General features: G+C 49.7%; 1 protein-coding gene across 2 annotated transcripts in view; it reads right to left on the bottom strand.

The window, feature by feature from the left end:
• The window catches only part of TCP11L1 (t-complex 11 like 1), a 104,009-nt gene extending 80,643 nt beyond the window's left edge, over positions 1-23,366 (bottom strand). The window contains exon 1 of one of the 2 annotated variants that reach the window (XM_063944481.1): positions 23,072-23,366. The gene's annotated coding sequence lies outside the window, so the exon portion shown is untranslated. The remainder of the gene's footprint in view (positions 1-23,071) is intronic. The other variant, XM_063944482.1, reaches the window with a different exon arrangement.
• Between the last annotated feature and the right edge of the window lie 2,788 nt (positions 23,367-26,154).

Below are 26,154 nucleotides of genomic sequence, written 5' to 3'. Positions count from 1 at the left end.
ATCCTCTGGCGGGAAAGGGTACGCCATCAGTAACTTTTTAGAAATTACCAGTTTCTTATCGGGGGAACCCACGCTTCTTCACACACTTCATTCACTCATCTGATGGGGGAACAAAACACTGGCTGCTTTTTCTCCCCAAACATAAAACCCCTTTTTTGTGGTACTTGGGTTAATGTCAGAAATGTGTAACACATTTTTCATTGCCGAGATCATGCAACGGATGTACCTAGTGGATTGTGTATATGTCTCGACCTCGTCTACACTGGAGTCAGACTCCGTGTCGACATCTGTGTCTGCCATCTGAGGTAGCGGGCGTTTTTGAGCCCCTGATGGCCTTTGAGACGCCTGGGCAGGCGCGGGCTGAGAAGCCGGCTGTCCCACAGCTGTTACGTCATCCAGCCTTTTATGTAAGGAGTTGACACTGTCGGTTAATACCTTCCACCTATCCATCCACTCAGGTGTCGGCCCCTCAGGGGGTGACATCACATTTATCGGCATCTGCTCCGCCTCCACATAAGCCTCCTCATCAAACATGTCGACACAGCCGTACCGACACACCGCACACACACAGGGAATGCTCTGACTGAGGACAGGACCCCACAAAGCCCTTTGGGGAGACAGAGAGAGAGTATGCCAGCACACACCAGAGCGCTATATATACACAGGGATTAACACTGTAACTGAGTGATTTTCCCAATAGCTGCTTGTATACACAATATTGCGCCTAAATTTAGTGCCCCCCCTCTCTTTTTTACCCTATGTAGTCTGGAAACTGCAGGGGAGAGCCTGGGAGCGATCCTTCCAGCAGAGCTGTGAGGGAAAATGGCGCCAGTGTGCTGAGGTAGATAGCCCCGCTCCTTTTTCGGCGGACTTCTCCCGCTTTTTTATGGATCTCTGGCAGGGGTATTTTTCACATATATAGCCTCTAGGACTATATATTGTGATTTTTTTTTGCCAGCCAAGGTGTTAATATTGCTGCTCAGGGCGCCCCCCCCCCCCCCCCCAGCGCCCTGCACCCATCAGTGACCGGAGTGTGAGGTGTGCATGAGGAGCAATGGCGCACAGCTGCAGTGCTGTGCGCTACCTTGTTGAAGACCGAAGTCTTCTGCCGCCGATTTTCAGGCCCATCTTCTTGCTTCTGGCTCTGTAAGGGGGACGGCGGCGCGGCTCCGGGACCGGACGATCGAGGTCGGGCCCTGTATTCGATCCCTCTGGAGCTAATGGTGTCCAGTAGCCTAAGAAGCCCAAGCTAACTGCAAGCAGGTAGGTTCGCTTCTTCTCCCCTTAGTCCCTCGTAGCAGTGAGTCTGTTGCCTGCAGATCTCACTGAAAATAAAAAAACCTAAAATATACTTTCTTTTCTAGGAGCTCAGGAGAGCCCCTAGTGTGCATCCAGCTCAGCCAGGCACAAGATTCTAACTGAGGTCTGGAGGAGGGTCATAGAGGGAGGAGCCAGTGCACACCAGGTAGTCCTAAAGCTTTCTTTAGTTGTGCCCAGTCTCCTGCGGAGCCGCTATTCCCCATGGTCCTTACGGAGTCCCAGCATCCACTTAGGACGTCAGAGAAAATAAGATTTTAAACCTACCGGTAAATCTTTTTCTCGTAGTCCGTAGAGGATGCTGGGGACTCCGTAAGGACCATGGGCACTTTAAGAAAGACTTTAGTTCTGGGTGTGCACTGGCTCCTCCCTCTATGCCCCTCCTCCAGACCTCAGTTAGAGAAACTGTGCCCAGAGGAGACGGACAGTACGAGGAAAGGATTTTGTTAATCTAGGACAAGATTCATACCAGCCACACCAATCACACCGTATAACTTGTGATAACTACCCAGTTAACAGTATGAAAAAACAACATAGCATCAGTTCAGGACCGATGCAACTAGAACATAACCCTTATTGAAGCAATAACTATATACAAGTATTGCAGAAGTTGTCCGCACTTGGGACGGGCGCCCAGCATCCTCTACGTACTACGAGAAAAAGATTTACCGGTAGGTTTAAAATCTTATTTTCTCTAACGTCCTAGAGGATGCTGGGGACTCCGTAAGGACCATGGGGATTATACCAAAGCTCCCAAACGGGCGGGAGAGTGCGGATGACTCTGCAGCACCGATTGAGCAAACATGAGGTCCTCCTCAGCCAGGGTATCAAACTTATAGAATTTGCAAAGGTGTTTGAACCCGACCAAGTAGCAGCTCGACACAGCTGTAGTGCCGAGACCCCTCGGGCAGCCGCCCAAGAAGAGCCCACTTTCCTAGTGGAATGGGCCTTGACCGATTTCGGTAACGGCAATCCAGCCGTAGAATGCGCTTGCTGAATCGTGTTACAAATCCAGCGAGCAATAGTCTGCCTTGAAGCAGGGGCACCAATCTTGTTGGCTGCATACAGAACAAACAGTGCTTCTGTTTTTCTGACTCTAGCCGTTCTGGCCTCGTAAATTTTCAAAGCCCTGACTACATCAAGTAACTCGGAATCCTCCAAGTCACGCGTAGCCACAGGCACCACAATAGCTTGGTTCATATGAAAAGATGAGACCACTTTTGGCAGGAATTGAGGACGGATCCGCAATTCCTCTCTATCCATATGGAGAAAAAGATAGGGGCTTTTATGTGATAAAGCCGCTAATTCCGACACTCGCCTAGCTGAAGCCAAGGCTAATAACATGACCACCTTCCACGTGAGATATTTCAACTCCACCGTTTTAAGTGGTTCAAACCAGTGTGACTTTAGGAAACTTAACACCACGTTAAGGTCCCAAGGTGCCACCGGAGGCACAAAAGGGGGCTGAACACGCAGCACTCTCTTTACAAAAGTCTGAACTTCTGGGAGAGAAGCCAATTCTTTTTGAAAGAAAATGGATAGGGCCGAAATCTGGACCTTAATGGAGCCTAATTTTAGGCCCAAATTCACTCCAGTTTGTAGGAAGTGAAGGAAACGGCCCAGATGGAATTCTTCCGCAGGAGCATTCCTGGCCTCACACCAAGAAACATACTTTCGCCATATACGGTGATAATGTTTTGATGTTACGTCCTTCCTAGCCTTTATCAGCGTAGGGATGACCTCAACCGGAATGCCTTTCTCTGCTAGGATCCGGCGTTCAACCGCCATGCCGTCAAACGCAGCCGGGGTAAATCTTGGAACAGACAGGGCCCCTGCTGCAACAGGTCCTGTCTTAGAGGAAGAGGCCACGGGTCTTCTGTGAGCATTTCCTGCAGATCCGGATACCAGGTCCTCCGTGGCCAATCTGGAACAATGAGGATTGTTCTCACTCCTCTCTTTCTTATTATCCTCAACACCTTGTGTATGAGAGGAAGAGGAGGAAATACATAGACCGACTGGAACACCCACGGTGTCACTAGGGCGTCTACAGCTACTGCCTGAGGGTCTCTTGACCTTGCGCAATACCTCTGTAGCTTTCTGTTGAGGCGGGACGCCATCATGTCTATCTGTGGCAGTTCCCACCGACTTGTAATCTGTGCGAAGACTTCCTGATAAAGTCCCCACTCTCCCGGATGTAGGTCGTGTCTGCTGAGGAAGTCTGCTTCCCAGTTGTCCACTCCCGGAATGAACACTGCTGACAGTGCACTTACGTGATTCTCCGCCCAGCGAAGAATTCTGGTGGCTTCTGCCATCGCCACACTGCTCCTTGTGCCGCCTTGGCAGTTTACATGAGCCACTGCAGTGACGTTGTCTGACTGGATCAGAACCGGTTGGTCGCGAAGAAAGGTCTCCGCTTGATGTAGGGCGTTGTATATGGCCCTCAGTTCCAGGACGCTGATGTGAAGACAAGACTCTTGACTTGACCAAAGACCTTGGAAATATCTTACCTGTGTGACTGCTCCCTAACCTCGGAGGCTTGCGTCCGTGGTCACCAGGATCCAGTCCTGAATGCCGAATCTGCGGCCCTCGAGAAGTTGAGCACTCTGCAGCCACCACAGGAGTGATACCCTGGCCCTTGGGGACAGGGTGATCAATCGATGAATCTGTAAAGGTGACCCGGACCACTTGTCCAGGAGGTCCCATTGGAAAGTCCTCGCATGGAACCTGCCGAAGGGAATGGCCTCGTATGATGCCACCATCTTTCCCAGGACTCGAGTGCAGTGATGCACTGACACCTACAAAGAAAAACAATTTGAGAGTGCGCTGTCAACGGCAGCCTGTATAGGGAGGTCAATCCCTTATATATATATGAAAAATGGAGAAGGATATACTGGCGCCGGCTGATATTTCAAGTGATAATGGACACTATGACCAAGGAAGCTGGCAGCCATCAGTCCAGCGAAACGCGTTGAGCTACATTTGGCAGGACCACAAGTGCGGTTTCCCTTCATCCACATCTCTGGCGACATTCTTGGACTCTCAAGCTCTCCACCGGATTTAATACCAACACAAGCTCTGCAGCAGACCCGGACCTTTCCCTGCATGCCAATGGGATCTTCAGTGTAAAAAGAGATACCCAAGGGACTTCTCCGGAATAAGTCTGGTAAATCAACTTGCACGTACTGAACTTGTGAGCAATGTGGAGTGAGACTCCTAGCCAGTCTAAAGTGGACATTATTCTTTGAAGGGATCACCAGTGGGACCTTATCATAATCCAATTAACCCTTTAGCAATTGCTTAGGTTTGCACAAGTAGGAATAGAATCCTTTGTTTTAAATGTATGTGTAATAAATTTTTATTATTGGTTTTTTAACGTTTGGTCATAGTGTCCATTATCATTTGAAATATCAGCCGGCGCCAGTATATCCTTCTCCATTTTTCATGCACTGACACCTGTTTTGGTTTCAATAGGTTCCTGACAAGAGTCATGAGTTCCTGGGCCTTTTCTATCGGGAGATAAACCCTCTTCTGGTCCGTGTCCAGAATCATGCCCAAGAAAGACAGACGAGTCGTAGGAACCAACTGCGACTTCGGGATATTGAGAATCCAGCCGTGTTGCTGTAACACTTTCAGTGAAAGTGATACGCTGTTCAGCAACTGCTCTCTTGCTCTCACTTTTATGAGGAGATCGTCCAAGTACGGGATAATTGTGACACCTTGCTTGCGCAGGAGCACCATCATTTCCGCCATTACCTTGGTGAAAATTCTCGGAGCCGTGGAGAGACCAAACGGCAACGTCTGAAATTGGTAATGACAATCCTGTACCACAAACCTGAGGTACGCCTGATGAGGTGGATAAATGGGGACATGAAGGTATGCATCCTTTATGTCCAGAGACACCATAAAATCCCCCCCTTCCAGGCTTGCGATGACCGCTCTTAGCGATTCCATCTTGAACTTGAACCTTTTCAAGTATAGGTTCAGGGATTTTAAATTTAAAATGGGTCCGACCGAACCGTCCGGTTTTGGGACTACAACCATGGTCGAGTAATATCCCCTTCCCTGTTGAAGGAGGGGAACCTTGACCACCACCTGTTGAAGATACAATTGTTGTATTGCATTTAACATTATCTCCCTTTCTTGGGGAGAAGCTGGTAGGGCCGATTTGAAAAATCGGCGAGGAGGCACCTCTTCGAATTCCAGCTTGTGACCCTGAGAAACAATTTCTATTGCCCAGGGATCCACCTGGGAATGAACCCAGATGTGGCTGAAAATCCGGAGACGTGCCGCCCCCCTGGGCCGGACTCCGCCAGTGGAGCCCCAGCGTCATGCGGTGGATTTTGTAGAGGACGGGGAGGACTTCTGTTCCTGGGAACTAGCTGTGTTGTGCAGCTTCTTTCCTCTGCCCCTACCTCTGGCAAGAAAGGACGCACCTCGGACTTTCTTGTTTCTTTGTGATCGAAAGGACTGCATTTGATAATGCGGCGCTCTCTTAGGCTGTGAGGGAATATAAGGCAAAAAATTAGATTTTCCAGCTGTAGCTGTGGAGACTAGGTCCGAGAGACCTTCCCCAAACACTCCCTCACCCCTGTAAGATAAAAACTCCATATGCCGTTCTGAGTCGGCATCACCTGTCCATTGCCGTGTCCATAGGACTTTTCTGGCAGAAATCGACATAGCGTTTATTCTAGAACCCAGAAGACTAATGTCTCTTTGAGCATCTCTCATATATAGGACAGCATCTTTTATATGCCCCAGGGTCAATAAAATAGTACCCTTATCTAGGGTATCAATCTCCTCAGATAAGGTATCCGTCCATGCCGCTACAGCACTACACACCCAGGCCGACGTAATTGCCGGTCTGAGTAGTGTACCAGAATGTGTGTAAATGGACTTCATAGTACTTTTACTGCATGCTATCTGCAGGATCTCTGAGGATAGCTGTTAAGTCAGCTCTACCTTTTGGGTAAACGTGTCAATCCACCCTAGGGGAAGATTCCCACCGTATCCTGGCCCTAGTAGGGAAAGGATACTCCCTGAGAATTCTTTGTGGGAATCTGCAGTATCTTATCTGGAGATTCCCGCTCTTTTCCTTCATGAGAGGAGGGAAATTTACCTCAGCTTTCTTCCCCTTAAACATGTGTACCCTCGTGTCAGGGACAGATGAGTCATCAGTGATATGCAAAACATCTTTTATTACAATAATCATATATTGCATACTTGCTGCCAGTTTTAGCTGTACTTTGCATTATCGTAGTCGACACTGGAGTCAGACTCCGTGTCGATATCAGTGTCTATTATTTTGGATAGTGAGCGTTGTGAGACTCTGAAGGTCTCTGCGACATAGGGACAGACATGGGTAAATTCCCTGTCTGTTCTCTAACCTTTTGTGCAATAAATTTACCTTAGCACTTAATTTCACATATCCATTCAGGTGTCGGCGTTGTCGACGGAGACACCACACACACACACATTTGCTCCATCTCCTCCTTAGGAGAGCCTTTTACCTCAGACATGTCGATACACACGTACCGACACACCACACACTCAGGGAATGCTCTTTCTGAAGACAGTTCCCCCACAAGGCCCTTAGGAGAGACAGAGAGAGAGAGAGTATGCCAGCACACACCCCAGCGCTATATGACCCAGGAAAAAACACAGCAATCTAATGTTTACCCAGAAGCGCTGTTATTATCTGTGCCGAATTATGTGCCCCCCCTCTTCTTTAAAACCCTCTCATCTACCGTGGTATAAGCAGGGGAGAGTCCGGGGAGCTTCCTCTCAGCGGTGCTGTGGAGAAAAACATGGCGCTGGTGAGTGCTGAGGGAGAAGCCCCGCCCCTTCGGCGGCGGGCTTCAGTCCCGCTAAAAGTGTAAAATTGGCGGGGGCTCATGCATATATACAGTGTCCAGCTGTATATATGCTCTCTTTTGCCAAATAACAGGTTTATATTGCTGCCCAGGGCGCCCCCCCCTGCGCCCTGCACCCTTACAGTGACCGGAGTATGTGAGGTGTATGGGAGCAATGGCGCACAGCTGCAGTGCTGTGCGTTACCTCAGTGAAGATCATGAAGTCTTCTGCCGCCTCTGAAGTCTTCTTTACTTCTCATACTCACCCGGCTTCTATCTTCCGGCTCTGCGAGGGGGACGGCGGCGCGGCTCTGGGACGGACGGCTAGGGTGAGATCCTGGGTACCAATCCCTCTGGAGCTAATGGTGTCCAGTAGCATAAGAAGCAGGACCTTGCACTCAAAGAGTAGGGCTGCTTCTCTCCCCTAAGTCCCTCGATGCAGGGAGTCTGTTGCCAGCAGTGCTCCCTGAAAATAAAAAACCTAACAAAATACTTTGTCAGAAAGCTCAGGAGAGCTCCTGAAAAGCACCAAGCCTCCACTGGGCACAGTATAAAACTGAGGTCTGGAGGAGGGGCATAGAGGGAGGAGCCAGTGCACACCCAGAACTAAAGTCTTTCTTAAAGTGCCCATGTCTCCTGCGGAGCCCGTCTATCCCCATGGTCCTTACGGAGTCCCCAGCATCCTCTAGGACGTTAGAGAAAAAGCTTATGGCTTACTATTATTGCAATGTTAGGAAGAAAGCGGCTTTCAACTTTTCAAATAGCCACTTATTTTGGGCAGTGTATTGTCATGACTACAGAAGTCTGTAGAGGATGCAGAGTTCCTTATTAATCATATAGAAACCAAATGTCCAGAGGAGACATGGCAGTATAGGAATTATCCTTCATTAACGCCAGGTTCACTTCAGGCTCCAGACAGTCTGAATCACCCTGTGTCTCATTTCATCAGTGCAAAAATATATCAATGGTTTAATGCGTAGTCTATAATGTCTGTGCTCTAACATACTGTACCTCCACGCAGCAGGTCATCAATAATACATCAGGACCCGTTCCATAGCTTTGTGAAAGCATCACAACGTCTCTCAGATATGTAATGGGCCCTATACACTTGGCAATGTTTCCGATTTGGACGATGTTCGTTTTCAATGATTAACGACCATCGTCCAAATCGGCTAGCTATGCTAAACGAGTGTAAACCAACAATGAACGACCATGGGGACGCACATCGTTCATCGTTGGTGCATACACACCGAGTCAGTGTATAAAGTTATTCAACAAAAGGGAAAGACAGAAGACTCTTTCGTGGGGCACTCTTAGGAAAGAGAAAAACTGTAACCGAATAATTTAAAATAGAACTTTTATTATGTCTTAAATAAAAAACAAAGTCCTATATCACAGACATAGGACTTAATTTCATTTAAGGGATAATAATTATTTTTTTTTTTACTTAGTCAGTTACAAATTTTCTAAGGGTCGGTACACACCGGAACAACATATCGGTCTGATCGGAAATTGTGTACCCATGATTGCGCACTTCCGCGTGCTACACAGCCAACCTGAAGAAATCGGATGTGACCCGGTGCATATTAATAAAGGACGGAACAGTGATGGTTCAGTCTTTCATTGAATCTTCCTGGTGTGTACGGGCCATCAGGCATAGTCCCGACTGCCAATTGTTCAAGTGTGCACCCACCCTATGGGGTCAATCCTATTACCACCCGATCTCGCACCCTTCATGAGCTGAATGTGGGCAGAATTCACACCAAAGTGCTTGGAGCCCTTCTGTGTGAATACGGGCCGCCGTAAAGTGCTGCTGATACCACGATGATCTGCACCTGCAAAATTATTGTGCCTAATAGGATCGGAGTGCGCCACAAAAGAGTTTTCATTCTTCTCCGTTTGTTGATTAAGATTATGAGGACAGGCCCAAGACATGTGCTATATACTATCAAACATGGATCATTCAAAGTCTGAATTTACTGGTAATTATTTGTGAAAAGAAACAAACCCCCAGTCTCTAACAGTCCCCAATACCTGGCTGCGACGGTTCCCTTCCTCAGCGGTAATCGGGTATTAGGACACATCATTTGTCATGACATGCTAAATACGGTCATAAATAACACTAGAACCATGACTAAGTAGACTTACATAAGAAAACATACAAATAAATAACAGCTTACGTCTCCACAGAATAATATGTATTACATAGGATACACACGCATACCTTACAATGATTTTGTTTAGTTTTTATTAAATTCCTGTGACGCATCCAGAACGGTGTTGACACAACAAATGTGCACTAACACATGCAGCCATACACAGATACTGTCACTTCTCTGTCACAAACTGGGGGAGGCATCAAACCTTCAAGAGAGATGAAGTTGCCCATAGCAGCCAATCAGCTTATAGTTATCATTCATCTAGCAATAGTCTATACATTAACAGAATCTGTCCTGTTGCTAGGGGCAACTTTTCCACTCTCTTTCTCTCTTCAGTGTTTGAAACATCTTACCCATAGTGAGTAGTGCATGATGCAACTGTAAAGCAAATAAACAAAATGAATAAGAAACAAACAAATATATTGGCGTCTTAAGGCCCATACACACTTGACGATAAAATGAGCGACGTCGTTCATTTCAGCCCTCATCAACGACGTCGCTCATTATATCGTCAAGTGTGTATGCATCCGACGACCACCGACGCGCGGCCCCGCGGGACGTTAACGACCCTCGCTTATCTGTGGAGCATGTATGCTCAATTTACACTATGGTCGTTACCGACCAGAGACGTCGCTGAATGTGTATGGTGTGAACGACCAACGACCAAGCCACTGTTCACCAGCCCTGTTCCCAGCTCATTATTTTAATAAACTGTTCAGCTTGGATGCTTCAACGCTGAATGGTCTTTGGTCGTTGGTAGTGTGTATGCTCATGTCGTTTGCTCAGCTATTCAAGGGAAGTCGTTAACGACGTGTGCATCGTCAAGTGTGCATGGGCCTTTATGCTGCCTCCACTCAGTAGAGGAAGCAATAATGGGTCATCCCTGACTGTAAAATAACTCCTGGGTGCTGTATCCATACATTACAGTGTGTATTTGCAGAGCAGGGGAGCAGGATGACATCCATCTGGGTATAGGTATACAGCACCAACCGTCTGTCCGTCGTCTGGAAGGCAAGCCTGTACATAAGCATGTGCAATCACCATTCTAATCCATCTGGCCAGGGTCTGCTTGAGAATCAGACTTCTGAAGGGATGCAGTTCTCTTCACATAGATACTGAGAGCCCGTATAACATCCAAAGACCACTCTTTGGACGACAAGTCAGGAGAGGCAAAGGCCGGAATCACGATCTCCTGATTAAGGTGGAAAGAAGACACCACCTTAGGTAAGTACCCGGGACGTGTTCTAAGAACCGCCCGATCACGGTGAAAAATCAGATATGGGGACCTACAAGACAAGGCACCCAGATCCGACACCCGTCTAGCAGAAGCAATAGCCATCAGAAACAATATCTTAAGAGAAAGCCACTTAAGGTCTGCAGATTCAAGGGGCTTAAACGGAGACCCTTGCAACGCATCCAGAACCACCGACAAGTCCCAAGGAGCCACATGCGGAACATAAAGGAGGTTGAATCCGCAACACACCCTGAGTGAACGTATGAACATCAGGTAAAGTCGCAATTTTTCTCTGGAACCAAACCAACAAGGCAGAAATATGAACCTCGATGGAGGCCAGACGAAGGCCCAAGTCCAGGCCCTGTTGTAATAAGGCCAAAAGTTTGGCCGTACTAAACTTGTAAGCACCATGATTGTTAGTGGCACACCAAGCAAAGTAAGAATTCCAGACCCTATGATAAATCCGAGCAGAAGCCGGTTTCCAGGCCTTCAACATAGTTTGAATGCCCGCCTCAGAAAATCCTTTGGCCCTCAAGATGGAAGCTTCAAGAGCCACGCCGTCAAAGCCAACCGGGCTAAATCCTGATATACACAGGGGCCCTGAACGAGGAGATCTGGGCGCTGCGGAAGTAGAAGGGGACGCTCTATCGAAAGACCCTGAAGGTCTGAGAACCAATGCCGTCTGGGCCACGCGGGAGCGATCAGAAGTAGGATTCCTCCTTCTTGCTTGAACTTCCTTATTACTCTGGGCAGGAGTGACTCCAGAGGGGACACGTATGGCAGCTGAAAGTTCCATGGAATTGCCAGAGCGTCCACGAACGCTGCTTGAGGATCCCTTGTCCTTGCTCCGAAGACCGGAACCTTGTGATTGTGTCGAGACACCATCAGGTTCACATCTGGGAGGCCCCACTTGTCCACTAGGAGTTGAAATACTTCTGGATGGAGGCTCCACTCTCTGGCGTGTATGTCCTGATGACTGAGGAAGTCCGCTTCCCAGTTTAGGACCCCCGGAATGAACACTGCCGATATGTCTGGCAGATGGCGTTCTGCCCACTGAAGAATTCTTGACACTTCCCTCATTGCCATGCGGCTGCGAGTGCCACCTTGATGATTTATGTACGCCACCGTGGTTGCGTTGTCCGATTGTACTTGAACAGGTCTGTTCTGTATTAAATGCTGGGCCAAGTTCAGAGCATTGAACACCGCCCGCAGTTCCAGAATGTTTATCGGGAGGAGAAACTCCTCCTTGGTCCACCGACCCTGAAGGGAGTGTTGCTCCAACACCACACCCCAACCTCTCAGACTGGCATCCGTCGTCAGAAGGACCCAGTTGGAGATCCAGAAGGGACAACCTCTGCTCAATCGTTGGTCTTGAAGCCACCAGCTCAGTGGCAGACGGACCTCCGGAGACAAGGAAATCATGTGAGACCTGATCCGGTGAGGCAGGCCGTCCCACTTGGCAAGAATCAATTTCTGTAGAGGGCAGGAATGGAATGGAGCATACTCCACCATGTCGAAAGCCGACACCATGAGATCTAGTACTTGTATCGACACTTGCGGACGAGATAGGAAGCATCGAATCCTGTCCTGAAGTTTCAGGACCTTCTCTCGAGACAAGAACAACCGCTGGTTGTGAGTGTCTAACAACACCCCCAGGTGCACCATGCTCTGAGCAGGGACCAGGGAAGATTTCTTCCAGTTGATGAGCCACCCGTGGGCTTGCAGAAACTGGAGCATCAGATCCAGATGGCGTAGGAGAATTTCTGGGGAATTCGCCAGGATCAACAAGTCGCCCAGATACGGCAGGATCCTGACCCCTTGACGGCGGAGTACAGCCATCATTAACGCCATGACCTTGGTGAAGACTCACGGAGCCATGGTCAAGCCAAAAAGGTAACGCCCGAAATTGGTTATGGAGGTTGCCAACAGCAAACCTCAGGTACTGCTGATGTGACATTGCAATGGGAATATGCAGGTAAACATCCTGTATGTCCAGGGAGACCATATAATCCCCAGGTTCCAAGGCCAGAACAATAGAGCGAAGAGTTTCCATACGAAACTTGGAGACCCTCACAAATTTGTTCAAGGACTTGAGGTTGAGAATGGGCCGAGAGGACCCATTCGGTTTCGGGACTAGGAACAGCAGTGAATAGTACCCCTTGCCTCTCTGAGCCAGAGGCACCTGTACTACCACTCCTGCGTCCAGGAGGGACTGTAGCACCGAATGAAGAGTTTTCGCCTTCACCTGATCCGAAGGGACGTCTGTCAGGCAAAAATCGATGAGGGGGACGATTCTTGAAGGATACGGCGTAACCTCGAGTGACGACTTCCCGTACCCAGGCATCGGAAGTGGTCTTCAACCATTCCTGGGTAAACCCTAGAAGTTGGCCCCCAACGCTGGGATCCCCCAGAGGGAGGCCCGCCCCGTCATGCAGCAGGCTTGTCAGTCTTGGAAGCAGGATGACGGACAGCCCAGGCCCATTTAGGTTTGGAAGTGCGAGCCTGTTACGGGTACGCCTGAACCTTTGCTTTCCCTGAAGGACGAAAGGAGCGAAAGGAAGTACTCTTAGCCTTCGGTACCGAAGGAGCAGTACTAGGTAGACAAGCTGTTTTAGCAGAGGCTAAGTCAGCCAATATCTTACTGAGGTCTTCTCCGAAAAGAATGTCTCCCTTAAAAGGGGAGCACCTCCAGGGTTTTCTTAGAGTCCAGATCCACAGACCAGGACCGCAACCAGAGAATCCGGCAAGCCAAAATGGACGTAGTAGAAGCCTTGGCCGCCAGAATACCGGCATGAGAAGCCGCCTCCTTAATGTAATGAGAAGCTGTGACAATATATGATAGACATTGTCTAGCATGATCAGAAACGTTGGAAGGCAGCTCAGCTTCCAACTCCTGAGCCCACGCTTCAATAGCCTCCACCACGAGGGGATAGCGAGCTAGCATCTTCTTGTGAGGCGCGAATTTCTTTCCTGGATTTTCCCAGGATTCCTGACGTATGTCAACTAAATGGTCAGAGTGAGGCAAAACCTGTTTAACCACTTTCTGACGTTTAAATCTGTCCGGTTTCTTTGGGGCAGTATCAGGCTCTGGGTCGTCAGTAATTTGAAGAATTATCCTGATAGCATCCAACAAGTCAGGAACATCCACCTGTGGAACAGATACCCCATCATAATTATCAGTATCAGTGTCTGTGGGGTTAGTATATATGCCATCTTTATCAAACGAGGTGTATGGGACGTTGGTGGATTGTGAGGAAGTAATAGCCCGCTTAGAGGACCCCTTGGTCTTAGGCGGACGAGGGTGAGATTTCTGTTTAGTCAGTGATTGGTTCAATTGCTGTAACTGAGTGGGACAGTTGATCTGCCCATGGCAGATTAACCGCAGGGACCATAAGCGGTTGCACCGGCACAGGAAGTCCCATAGGGGGCGTAAATCTAGTTACTAGCGTATTCAATAACATGGAGAAAGTAACCCAAGGTGGGTCATTATGCCCCACCGTTGCTACGGTCCCACTGGGGGGTAGGGAACCCCCAGAACCTGAACCCTCTGCTGCTACGTTTTCCTCTAATGTGTCTGCAGCGTCACCACCATGCAATGTGGGATCAGCCCCAGCTCCGTCGCCTCTTGTAGCTGACATGTCTGAAAGCTCAATTCAAGGCAACCTAGTACAATATCAGCAGCACAATACCCGACGAGAACCCCCTGTGTAGTGTATTCGCACAAACAGAGAGTTCCTGAGGTATATGGTGATTAAAAATCACAGAGAAAAATACACAATAAGTATATCTTGTGAAACACCTATATTAAGTAATAATCCTGACGAACTTAGCCCCCTCAGGTTACAGACTATAGGGATAGCAATCTGAGTGAGGTACACGAAATGGAGGTCACACAGCAGCTATATGCACACACACAGTCACATTGTACAATGCAGAAATTATGACATGCAATAAAACTTCACTGGACTAGCAATACAGAGTAGTACTAAGTATAGCTACACACTCAATAGATATAACAATGCACAGTAAAGACTGGATGTGTATCACAGGGTACTTGTACTAAATAACCCTGACTAAATGCACTTTTTCTTAACTAACACTGTCAACAGACATGTAGAATACTTAAGTGTCCTGTAAAATGCACAGCGCTGACATGCAGGCGGCTTTACAGAGGAGGTTTTTCCCAAACAATCCCAGGAGTAGCACAGCTTGTCCTAATGGCGCCGAAACGCTGACAGGGAGTGAGGGAGAGAGAGATATGCAGCTCTAGGGCGGGAACATTTACTCTAAATGGCGCCCTGGGGCTGGGGGAGGAGGTACAGGTCATAGCCTTATCCCCTTGCTGGACTTCACCACCGGGTACTGTGGGCCTTAGCAAACGGCTTTTTGAGAGAATCCGACCTGTGCCCTTGCCCTGGTGGTCTAGTGGGGTCCCTGTACTGCCACAGAGTCCACTGACCGCGTCGGTTGTCGGTTTACAGCGGGTCCCGCCTGGGGAACCCACTTACCTCCTCCCTGAATGCGGCCACACGATCCTGGAGAGCTGCGGTGGTGTGTGTGTGTGCCTGACTGAAGAAAACCGGAGCCTCCGCTGTAAGTACCCGGCAACCAGGGCGCGGGAGTATACAGCGCCGCTGGGGGAGGTGATGGAGCTGCAGCAGGAGATGTCTGACTGACATCTAACACTCACAGTGTCTCTGCTGCAGCCCTTGCAGTCTTCATTTTTCACTTTAAAAAGCTCTTCTGAGGGCTGCTGGAGCAGCCCACCTGTTGTATGCCTGCACTGCATGGCACCAACTACAAAACTGAGCTCCTGTGCACGGAGGCGGGGTTGGAGGTGGCGCTATGCATTCTGGGAAGAAGGTCAAAGCTTTTAGCCGTTTGGTACCTCGGATCAAGATCCTACTCTACACCCCATTGTCATTCCCTGTGGAGCCCAGTGTACCCTGTAGCAGAAAAAGTTTTTTTACTTTTTCATACTTTACCATCCACGTGGACTACGATTGGGAACGGTAACCTTCGCTCGCCATGCAAGGGGACGAGGTACACTAATTGGGGTTCCTGGTCATGTTACGGATAAAATGACACCAAAAACAGTAAAAAAAAATCCATGTCGACCTTTTCATGGGGTCGACCTGTCCCGCAATTTTTCATGGATCGACTATTAGTCTACGTTGACCAATAGTGGTCGACCTAATGAATGTCGACCATTCATACCAGAACCTTACTAGTAATAATAACAGGATTTTGATACCTACCGGTAAATTCTTTTCTCCTAGTCCATAGAGGATGCTGGGGTCCACTTCATGACCATGGGGTATAGACGGTTCCGCAGGAGCCATGGGCACTCTTTAAGACTTTTCAATGGGAGTGAACTGGCTCCTCCCTCTATGCCCCTCCTCCAGACCTCGGTTATAAGAACTGTGCCCAGGGAGACGGACATTTCAAGGAAAGGATTTACTTTAATACTAGTGGTGAGATACATACCAGCTCACACCTCAACCATGCCGCACAACATGGCATTCAACAGAACACAAGCCAACAGGCATGAACCAATTACAGCAACATGCTGAAACTAATATAAACACAACTTGTGTAACTCTTGCAGGTAAAGTACGCACTGGGACGGGCGCCCAGCATCCTCTATGGACTAGGAGAAAAGGATTTACCGGTAGGTATCAAAATCCTGTTTTCTCATACGTCCTAGAGGATGCTGGGGTCCACTTCATGACCATGGGGTTTATACCAAAGCTCCAGTACGGGCGGGAGAGTGCGGATGACCCTGCAGCACCGATTGACCGAACTTGAGATCTTCATCGGCCAAGGTGTCAAACTTGTAGAATTTAGCAAATGTGTTTGACCCCGACCAAGTAGTTGCTCGGCAAAGTTGCAATGTTGAGACCTCCCGGGCAGCCGCCCAGGATGAGCCCACCTTCCTAGTGGAATGGGCCTTCACCGACGTCGGTAACGGCAATCCAGCCGTAGTATGAGCTTGCTGAATCGTACCTCTGATCCAACGCGCAATAGTCTGCTTGGAAGCAGGACACCCAATCTTGTTGGGAGCATACAGGACAAACAAAGACTCTGTTTTCCGTATTCGAGCTGTTCTAGCGACATAAATCTTCAAAGTCCTAACCACATCTAGAGACTTTGACTCAGTGAACGTGTCAGTAACTACTGGCACCACAATAGGTTGGTTTATGTGAAAAGATGAAACCACCTTTGGAAGAAAATGTTGATGAGTTCTCAACTCTGCCCTATCTTCATGGAAGGCCAGGTAAGGGCTCTTGTGAGACAAGGCCCCCAATTCAGACACCCATCTTGCAGATGCCAAAGCCAAAAGCATCACCCCTTTCCAAGTGAGAAACTTCAACTCTATCTTTTGTAGAGGCTCAAACCAATCCGATTGAAGGAACTGCAACACCACATTAAGGTCCCATGGTGCCACTGGAGGCACAAATGGAGGCTGGATGTGCAGAACCCCTTTCACGAAGGTGTGAACCTCTGGAAGAGATGCCAATTGTTTTTGGAAGAACACTGACAAGGCCGAAATCTGGACCTTGATTGACCCCAATCGGAGGCCCGCCTCCACACCAACCTGCAGAAAATGGAGAAACGTCCAAACTGAAACTCTTCCGTCTGAGCCTTTTTGGATTCACACCAAGACACATATTTTCTCCAAATACGGTGGTAATGTTTTGACGTTAATCCTTTCGGGCTAGGATCCGGCGCTCAACAGCCATGCCGTCAAACGTAGCCGCGGTAAGTCTTGATACACGCACGGCCCCTGCTGCAGCAGGTCCTCGCGAAGAGGAAGAGGCCGAGGATCTTCTATGAGCAACTCCTGAAGATCTGGGTACCAAGCCCTCCTTGGCCAGACTGGGGCAATGAAGATTGCTCGAACTCTTGTTCTTCTTATGATCCTGAGCACTTTTGGGATCAGCGGAAGTGGAGGAAAGACATACACCGACCGGAACACCCACTGGGCCACTAGCGCATCCACTGCTATTGCTTGAGGGTCTCTCGACCTGGAACAATATTTCTGAAGCTTCTTGTTGAGACGAGATGCCATCATGTCTACTTGAGGAACTCCCCAAAGACTTGTCACCTCTGCGAAGACTTCTTGGTTGAGGTCCCACTCTCCTGGATGGAGATCGTGTCTGCTGAGGAAGTCTGCTGCCCAGTTGTCTACTCCCGGAATGAAAATTGCAGACAGAGCGTTTACATGTCTTTCTGCCCAGAGGAGGATCTTCGTCACCTATGCCATTGCCGCTCTGCTTTCGTTCCGCCCTGCCTGTTTATGTACGCGACTGCTGTTACATTGTCCGACTGGATCTGCACGGGATGATCTTGAAGAAGATGTACCGTTTGTTGAAGGCCGTTGTAAATGGCTCTCAATTCCAGCACGTTTATGTGAAGGCAGGCTTCCTGACTTGACCATTTTCCTTGGAAGCTTTCCCCCTGAGTGACAGCTCCCCAGCCTCGGAGACTTGCAGCCGTGGTTACCAGGACCCAGTCCTGAATCCCGAACCTGCGTCCCTCTAGTAGGTGAGAACCGTGTAGCCACTACAGGAGCGAAATCCTGGCTTTTGACGACAGGATTATCTTCATGTGTAGGTGGGATCCCAACCACTTGTCCAACAGGTCCCACTGGAATACTCTGGCATGGAACCTGCCAAACTGTATGGCCTCGTAGGCCGCCACCATCTTCCCCAACAACCGAATGCACTGATGGATCGACGCACTTGATAGTTTCAATATCTGTTTTACCATTTTCTGGATTTCCAGAGCCTTTTCCACCGGAAGAAATACTCTCTGAACTTCTGTGTCCAGAATCATCCCGAGAAAAGACAATCTTGTCGTCGGTTCCAACTGTGACTTTGGATAATTTATGATCCAACCGTGTTGTTGGAGTATTGACAGGGAGAATGTGATGTTTTCTAACAACTGCTCCCTGGACCTCGCCTTTATCAGGAGATCATCCAGATAAGGAATTATATTGACTCCTTTTTGACACAGGAGAACCATCATCTCCGCCATCACCTTGGTGAATACCCTCGGCGCCGTGGAGAGACCGATAGGTAACGTCTGGAATTGGTAATGGCAATCCTGAACCGCGAATCTCAGATAAGCCTGGTGAGGAGGATAAATGGGAACATGCAGGTAAGCATCCTTTATGTCTACAGACACCATGTAGTCCCCCTCCTCCAGACTGGAAATCACTGGCCTCAGTGATTCCATTTTGAACTTGAATCGTTTCAAGTAGAGATTCAGATTGTTTAGGTTCGGTCTGACCGAGCCGTCCGGCTTCGGAACTACAAAAAGGCTTGAATAAAACCCCTCCCCTTGTTGTGACAAAGGTACCAGGACTACGACCTGATCCTGACATAATTTTTGGATTGCCGCTGTTACTGCTTCCCTTTCCGGAAGAGAAGCTGGCAAGGTTGCCCGCAAAGGAGCCCCAGCGCCATGCTGAAGATTTGGCAGAAGTAGGGGTAGACTTCTGCTCCTGGGAACCTGAAGCCGGTGTGGACTTCTTTCCCTTTCCCCTTCCCCTACCTGCAAAGAAGGGGGAACCTCTCGCTTTTTTGTATTTATTGGGCCGAAAGGACTGCATGTGAGGGTGATATGTCTTTTTTGCCGGTGCAGGCGCAGAGGGCAAAAATGTCGACTTACCTGCGGTAGCCGCCGAGACTAACGCATCCAGTCCATCGCCAAATAAGGCCTCACCTTTATATGGGAGAGCCTCCATATTTCTTTTGGAATCTGCATCCGCGTTCCACTGGCGAATCCACAACGCCCGCCGAGCAGATACTGCCATGGTAGCGGCTTGTGAACTCAAGAGTCCAATATCTTTCATCGCTTCTAGCATGTATGCGGCAGCGTCTTTGATATTCCCTAACTTAAGGAGTATCTCATCTTTATCAATCGTGTCAATTTCTGATGACACGCTTTCTGACCATTTTTCAATAGCGCGACTCACCCACGCGCAAGCAATTGTGGGCCTGAGCAGCGTACCATTGGCAACATAAATGGATTTCAATGCAGTTTCCATCTTTCGGTCTGCCGGCTCTTTTAGTGAAGCCGTGCCAGGTGCAGGGAGAATTACCTTCTTTGTCAACCTGGACAGTGCACTGTGTAACACAGGGGATGACTTCCATTTTTTCCTGTCCTCCACCGGGAAAGGATAAACTATCTGAATTCTCTTGGGAATACGAAATTTATTTTCGGGATTCACTCACACCCTTTCAAAGAGTATTAAGCTCGTGGGAAGGAGGGAAAGTGACCTTGGATTTCTTTTCTTTATAGAAATAAGTCTTCTCCTGAGGTACAGGAGTGGCTTCCGTGACTTCCAGAACTTCCCTTATAGCTACAATCATATGTTGTATATTTTTTGCCAATTTATGATCTATTTCTCTGGAGTCACTATAGTCAACACAAGAATCAGTGTCCGTCTCGGTATCAGTATTCACAATATTTGCAAATGGTCTCTTATGTGACCCAGAGGGGTCGCCTGCGGATGGAAAAACAGAGCCCTGAAAAATCACATCCTCCACAGATTTTCTCCAGCACTCAGCATGAGATTCAGACTTATCTAATCTCCTATTGATATGATGCATACTATCACGTGTTTCTTTCACCCATGCAGGCTCTTTAGGAGCAGCCAGTTCACAACCCCAGCGCCAGTATCTAATGCCTGTGAACACAGACTGCCCACTGACATGCAGCGTGTTTTACACAGTAAAACACACTTGTAAAGCACCAAATTCGCTTGTACGCCCCCCCCCCCCCCCCGTTTTGCACCCTGATACTTGTAGTCAGAAGTGAAGGAGGACCAGCGATGTCTCTGCAGCCTGAGGAAAGAGAAAATGGCGCTGAGCAGTGTGCTGGCTGCCTGAGGAAGAAGCTCCGCCCCCACAATGGCACATTTTTACCTCAGAAACTTTTCATAATATTTATACTGGTGGGGGTAGGGCTGTGCCTGGGCATCTTATGCCCCCTTTTTGCCAGTTTACAGAGGTGTTTTTGCTGCCCAGGGCGCCCCCCCCGGTTCCCTGCACCCTGCAGTGCCTGTGTGTGTGGGCAGCAATGGCGCGCTGCGCTCCCGCCAGCCGCGCTGTACCTCAGCCGTCACTTTACTTGATAGAAGATCTGTCTTCTTCTACTCACCTGTCTTCTGACTTCTGGCTCTGTGAGGGGGGGTGACGGCGTGCTGTGGGAGTGAGCATCTAGACACGACTAGCGTTCAGTACCCTTCAGGAACTAATGGTGTCCTGGCTCCTGCGGAACCGTCTATGCCCCATGGTCATGAAGTGAAGACCCCAGCATCCTCTAGGACGTATGAGAAAATAATAATACTATAGCTGTGAGCAGGTCAGGGGTTTTCTGATATTCCAGAAAGTGTGTTAAGGACCCTACACACATTGCGATGTGCCGCCGAGGTGCCAGACGGCCGATACGGCGGCGAGAGGGGGGTGACGGGGGGAGTGAAGTTTCTTCACTCCCCCCATCACTCGGCTCCATAGCACTGCATGCTAATGTGGATGAGATTGTCCATATTGGCTTGCACGTTTAAACGAGCCTGCTCCAGCGATGAACGAGCGCAGGGCCGCGCATCGTTTGTGCATACACACTGAAAGATATGAATAATATATTTCTTTCATATCTTTCAGTGGTATCGGCCAGTGTGTAGGGCCTATTACTCTGGGAGAAGGGGAATGGAAACAAAGGCAAGGTTAGGTAGTACCCATATCCCTCCGAGTAATGGAGGACGTTCCTGTCAGACTAAATATGGTGCCAAACGCACGTTCAAACATATGAATCAAAGAATCAAACTTCAGACATTCCTTGCTTACTACTACTTACTTGTCATTGGACAGTCTGTGTCCCACGTGGTAGTGACTGAGCTCACTTTCCTCATCCTATTGGCAGGTTTACAAATAAAGCTAAGTAACGTGGAGGCTTTGCTATACACTGAGAACAATCCTAGACCAAGCACCATTCCTGGTCAGCACTGTCCTGCAGCAGGAGAGACCCACTCTGCATCTTTTAAAACAATTCTCACTATTATTTTAACTCTCTGGCTGACACAATCAGGGCTGTAAGCCAGGTACTTCCGTGCCCTATGTGGGCCGACACCGCGCCCTGCTTCTAGTACAGGCAGAGGGGGCTGGGCCAGGAGCAGGCAGGTAGCTGGGTGCATCCTATGGACGCACTGCCAAGCACCTCTCCAATCTGCAGGGTGCTGTTCCAGGGAACCTACAACACAAAGAAGGGTGCCACTAGTGCAGCAACTGCACCACATCCTTGGCCTTGTGCCCGGGGCAGCAGCATCTGTCATACACCCTCCAAACGGACACAATAATGCTTTACCGCATGTGTCTTCAACCTGCGGCCTTCCAGCTGCTGTAGAACTACACATCCCAACATACCCTGACTCAGTTTTAACATGCCTTATTAGCAAACCTGTGGCAAGGCATGCTGGGATGTGTAGTTCCACAGCAGCTGCAGGTTGAAACCCCATACCTTGCAGGATGTGACAGCCCACTAGCACTGAATCCCTGCTTTCAGGCTGCCCTGACAGTCACCGTGAACCCAAACAACTCTTCAGTACAGGTGGACCCCAGTAAGGCCGTCTGCTGTCAGTGAAGAGGCTGAGAAGAATTGAGAGTAGAAGTTCTTTTGGGGTATTAGGTTTATTGGGGCAGAACTCAGGGCTGTTGGGGCATCAGGTTCAGTGTGGCAAGTCAGATTTTATCACTGACATGGCATCTCGACCTGCGCTCAAATCTGACAGAGAGCACGGGCAGCGCTATCAGAGTGGCATCCATATAATTAACAACTACCCATTTTGCCCACGCAGGTTACCCAGAATATTGGCTCAGCAAACCCTGGATCACTACAATCCCCATCATGTTATTTTTAGGAGCATATCCAATTAGCTGTGGTGTTTACTGCATGGGGAAAGCTCTGGGTTTAACATCTGAAGCGAATAACATTTTCCCGTGCGGGAAACCAGCGGGTAACCCTTACATGCCACATAAAATTCTGGAATCTATGGGCTACCCCCACGCACTAAACACCAGAGGGGGCATCTGCAGGCTCCTAAGGCTGCGCGGTCCTAGCCTCGTTACATGCAGGGGTGCAGGACCCTAACTGAATAGGTAACCCCTGCACCTAACTGGATATGCCCCATATACTTCGCAACATACGGCCTATAGCAAGAATAAGACCGTATTCATCCAGTATTCAAAACAAAACAGACTTTTCATTGGCCAATACTGGAAAATTGGGACACCTGTAGGAAAAAGCATTTCCAGGACTATGCATTTCTCCCTGGGACTGTCCAGGGATAACCGCCTCCTATGTTTTCTCCCGCCTGGATAAATAAAATTACCAAAAATAAAATAAAGATTGTATCACTGACAGAAGGCATGTAGTTGTGCTTAGCAGTCATGAAGACTGTGGATATAATATGAATAATAGAGAAAGAAGTGGAAGAAATGACTCACCAGGGTGTAAAAGGGAGTAAGCAGCTACCGAGGTGACCAGGCCCCACAAGGCTCTAGCTGCAGCAGCTCTCTGTGTACATCCTGCTGCTGTCTGCCTCCTGGTTGCTGGGATCACAGCCCGGACTGGATCACTCAGGTTACACCGGGGACTGAGCCGTTACAGGGAGCAGCCCATTCAATGCTGGTGCAGGCTGTATGTGTGCATAGAATACGGAAGCTGCAGGACTGAGGGATGCTGGGAAATGTAGTTTATTGCCACATTGTGTGTGACAGTGTGGGCTGTTCTGCAAGTAAACATGACACAGTGATTTCCCAGGCCTGGGACTGAGGAGGCATGGCTGTACTGTGGAATGCAACATCCAAGCCTCCTTCTGGACTGCTGCTGGTCCAGGTTCTCTTGCTGTGTTCTCTGATAGTCTGACTGTGTTGTAGAGAGCCATGGAAGAGGTTCATTTATATGCTGTCTTTGTTTTTATTGTTCATTTTGTGTTGTTACCATGGCAAGTAAATAAGCGCAAAGATAACATTTGAATGCATTCTGGTCTAGTGTATAGATGGACACCCCATGCCTATGGGGGTTATTCTGACCCGTTCGCTAACAGCGGTTCTTTGCTGCGGTGCGAACGGGTCTGAACTGCGCATGCACGGTCCAGCGCTGCAACCAGAAGAGAGTAGAAAGTGATCGCTAGCGCGATCTCAAGAAGATTGACAGCGGGGAGGCGTTCCAGGGCGGATACTCACCGGTTTCCTGGCGTGGAGATCCGAACGCAGGCGTGTCCAGGCGTTTGGAGGGCGGATGTCTGACGTCAAGCCCGAGACCTTCGTCACTGGATCCATCGCACAGGGTAAGTCTGACCCTGGTCTTGTTTTGCAGGAACTTTTTTAGCATAGCAGGGCTGCACAAGCAATCGCAGCCTTGCTATGCTAAAATACACTCCCCCATAGGCGGCGTCTAGTTGATCGCACGAGCAGCAAAAAGTTGCTACGTGCGATCAACTCGGAATGAGGGCCAATGTTCTGTACAGACAGAGTGCATCATTTCAGTGATCGTTTTATTTACTCTGGCGCAGTTGCAGTGGCATCTCTGGAATTGGTACAGGGTGTGTGATACATCGAAACCACAGGGCGCACACCAATCACCCAGCAACCATTGACTATACTTCGCTTTAGGCAGAAATTGCTAGAAAAAAGGAGCCAGTGGATATATGTCCATGCACACAGTAAAGACATCTGTTGGAAATATATGTGCAGTAGGGAGGGACATTGCATTGCAATGGTTTGTAACCATCAATGTTTTTGTTGCAATGGCGGCGTTCCGATGTTTGCCACCATTGTATGGTAATCATTTGATGGTGTTCCTATGGTTCCACCTCCCGTCCGGCCACGCATCAGAAGGGTTTGCGCATGCAGACATTCACGCATGTGTAACGGGCCCGGACCGTGGTACAGTGCCTACTGCCGTGCAGGTGTCGTCACTTTACCCACCTGTGGCAGCTCCAGTCACCTACGATACCCAGAAACGTCAGGGAACTCCGCCTTCCGGGTTGATCGCCGACACGAACACCTCTTTGCAGCGGTCGACGAAGAACCTAGAAGGAAGGAACGTACCGGTTGAGATGTGCGTGCCAACCTCCGTCGGAGAGCAGGGCGCGTCAGGGATAGCTACGACCTTCACCGGCTGCGCGGAAGGTCATCACTGGCCCAAGGGCCTCAGCTACCCAATTCTCACACTCTCGCACGTTGTGTGGTGAGAGGGGTTCTCACGTCCGTGAGCACAACCCCTGACCGGTATACGGGGACGATGACAGACAGACACAGAGTAATACTTGCTTCCACTGGTCGCACCTCTCTGCTTCTGTTGGGGCAAGAAGAGCAGCCTCCCTAACTGCAGGCTACACTAACGGCAAACAACGAGTTACAGCCAACTACGCCTACCTGAGCAAACTAACTTCAGCAACTGGGGCTACTGGTTCTATTCCAAACTAGCAGAGACCGGACCAACTAAACACAATCACTGACCAACAAGACAGTAGAATTATTCCCTGGCACAACAGGTTAACCCCGAATAACCAATTCCACTTACCGAATGCTGGACACTAGCTACTTCCTTCCACTCCTAACTGAGGACGCGAGCGGGGGCCCAGAGCGGACGGCCGTCCACTCTAGATTACCGGGAAATAGAGGAGCGTGGGACGGGAACGTTACTCCACACTCTCTAATCCCCTGTATTATACACCGCGGCCGGTCTATACAATACCACCCGAGTCCTGTAAAATGCAGTAGGTGACGCAGACAGAGGCCTGAGTGGAGGCACAGGCCTGGAAGCCTGGGTGAGGGCGCAGGCCTGGGAGCCTGGGTGAGGGCGCAGGCCTGGGAGCCTGGGCGAGGGCACAGGCCTGGGAGCCTGGGTGAGGGCACAGGCCTGGGTGGGGGCACAGGCCTGGAGGGCCTGAAGTGTGGACGCAGGCCTGGAGGGCCTGAAGTTTGGGTGCAGGCCTGGAGGGCCTGAAGTGTGGGCGCAGGCCTGGGGGTCTGAAGTGTGGGCGCAGGCCTGGAGGGCCTGAAGTGTGGGCACAGGCCTGGAGGGCCTAAAGTGTGGGCACAGGCCTGGAGGGCCTGAAGTGTGGGCACAGGCCGGAGGCCTGGAAATGGGGCGCAGGCTGGAGAGCACAGGCCGGAAGGCCTGAACTGGGGCACAGGCCGGAGGGCCTGAACTGGGGCGGAGGCCTGTAAATGGGGCGCAGGCTGGAGGGCACAGGCCGGAAGGCCTGAACTGGGGCACAGGCCGGAGGCCTCAAGTGGGCACAGGCCGGAAGGCCTGACTAAGTGGACACAGGCCGGGAGGGCCTGGTTATGCCCACGAGCCTAGCGCCTGTCCCTGGTGTTCTAGGGTGGATTATAGGTAGGTGGAAGTGGCCCAAGCCGCCTACCCGTCTCGGTGGGAGAGGCCGCATCGGGGAGCTTCGTTAGCTCTTTTACTTCCCTCGCGCCGCGGAACTCTCCGCCGGACTTCCGTCGCTGGGCGTCTTCTTTCTTCGTCTTCCCCTTCTTCTTCTTCTTCGTCGCCGCTATCTCCGTCGTCG

Source organism: Pseudophryne corroboree, chromosome 11 (genome assembly GCF_028390025.1).
Source record: "Pseudophryne corroboree isolate aPseCor3 chromosome 11, aPseCor3.hap2, whole genome shotgun sequence".
NCBI classification, from domain to species: Eukaryota; Metazoa; Chordata; class Amphibia; order Anura; family Myobatrachidae; genus Pseudophryne; species Pseudophryne corroboree.
Note: the sequence above shows the minus strand (reverse complement) of the source record. Positions and strands in the feature narration are given on the sequence as shown.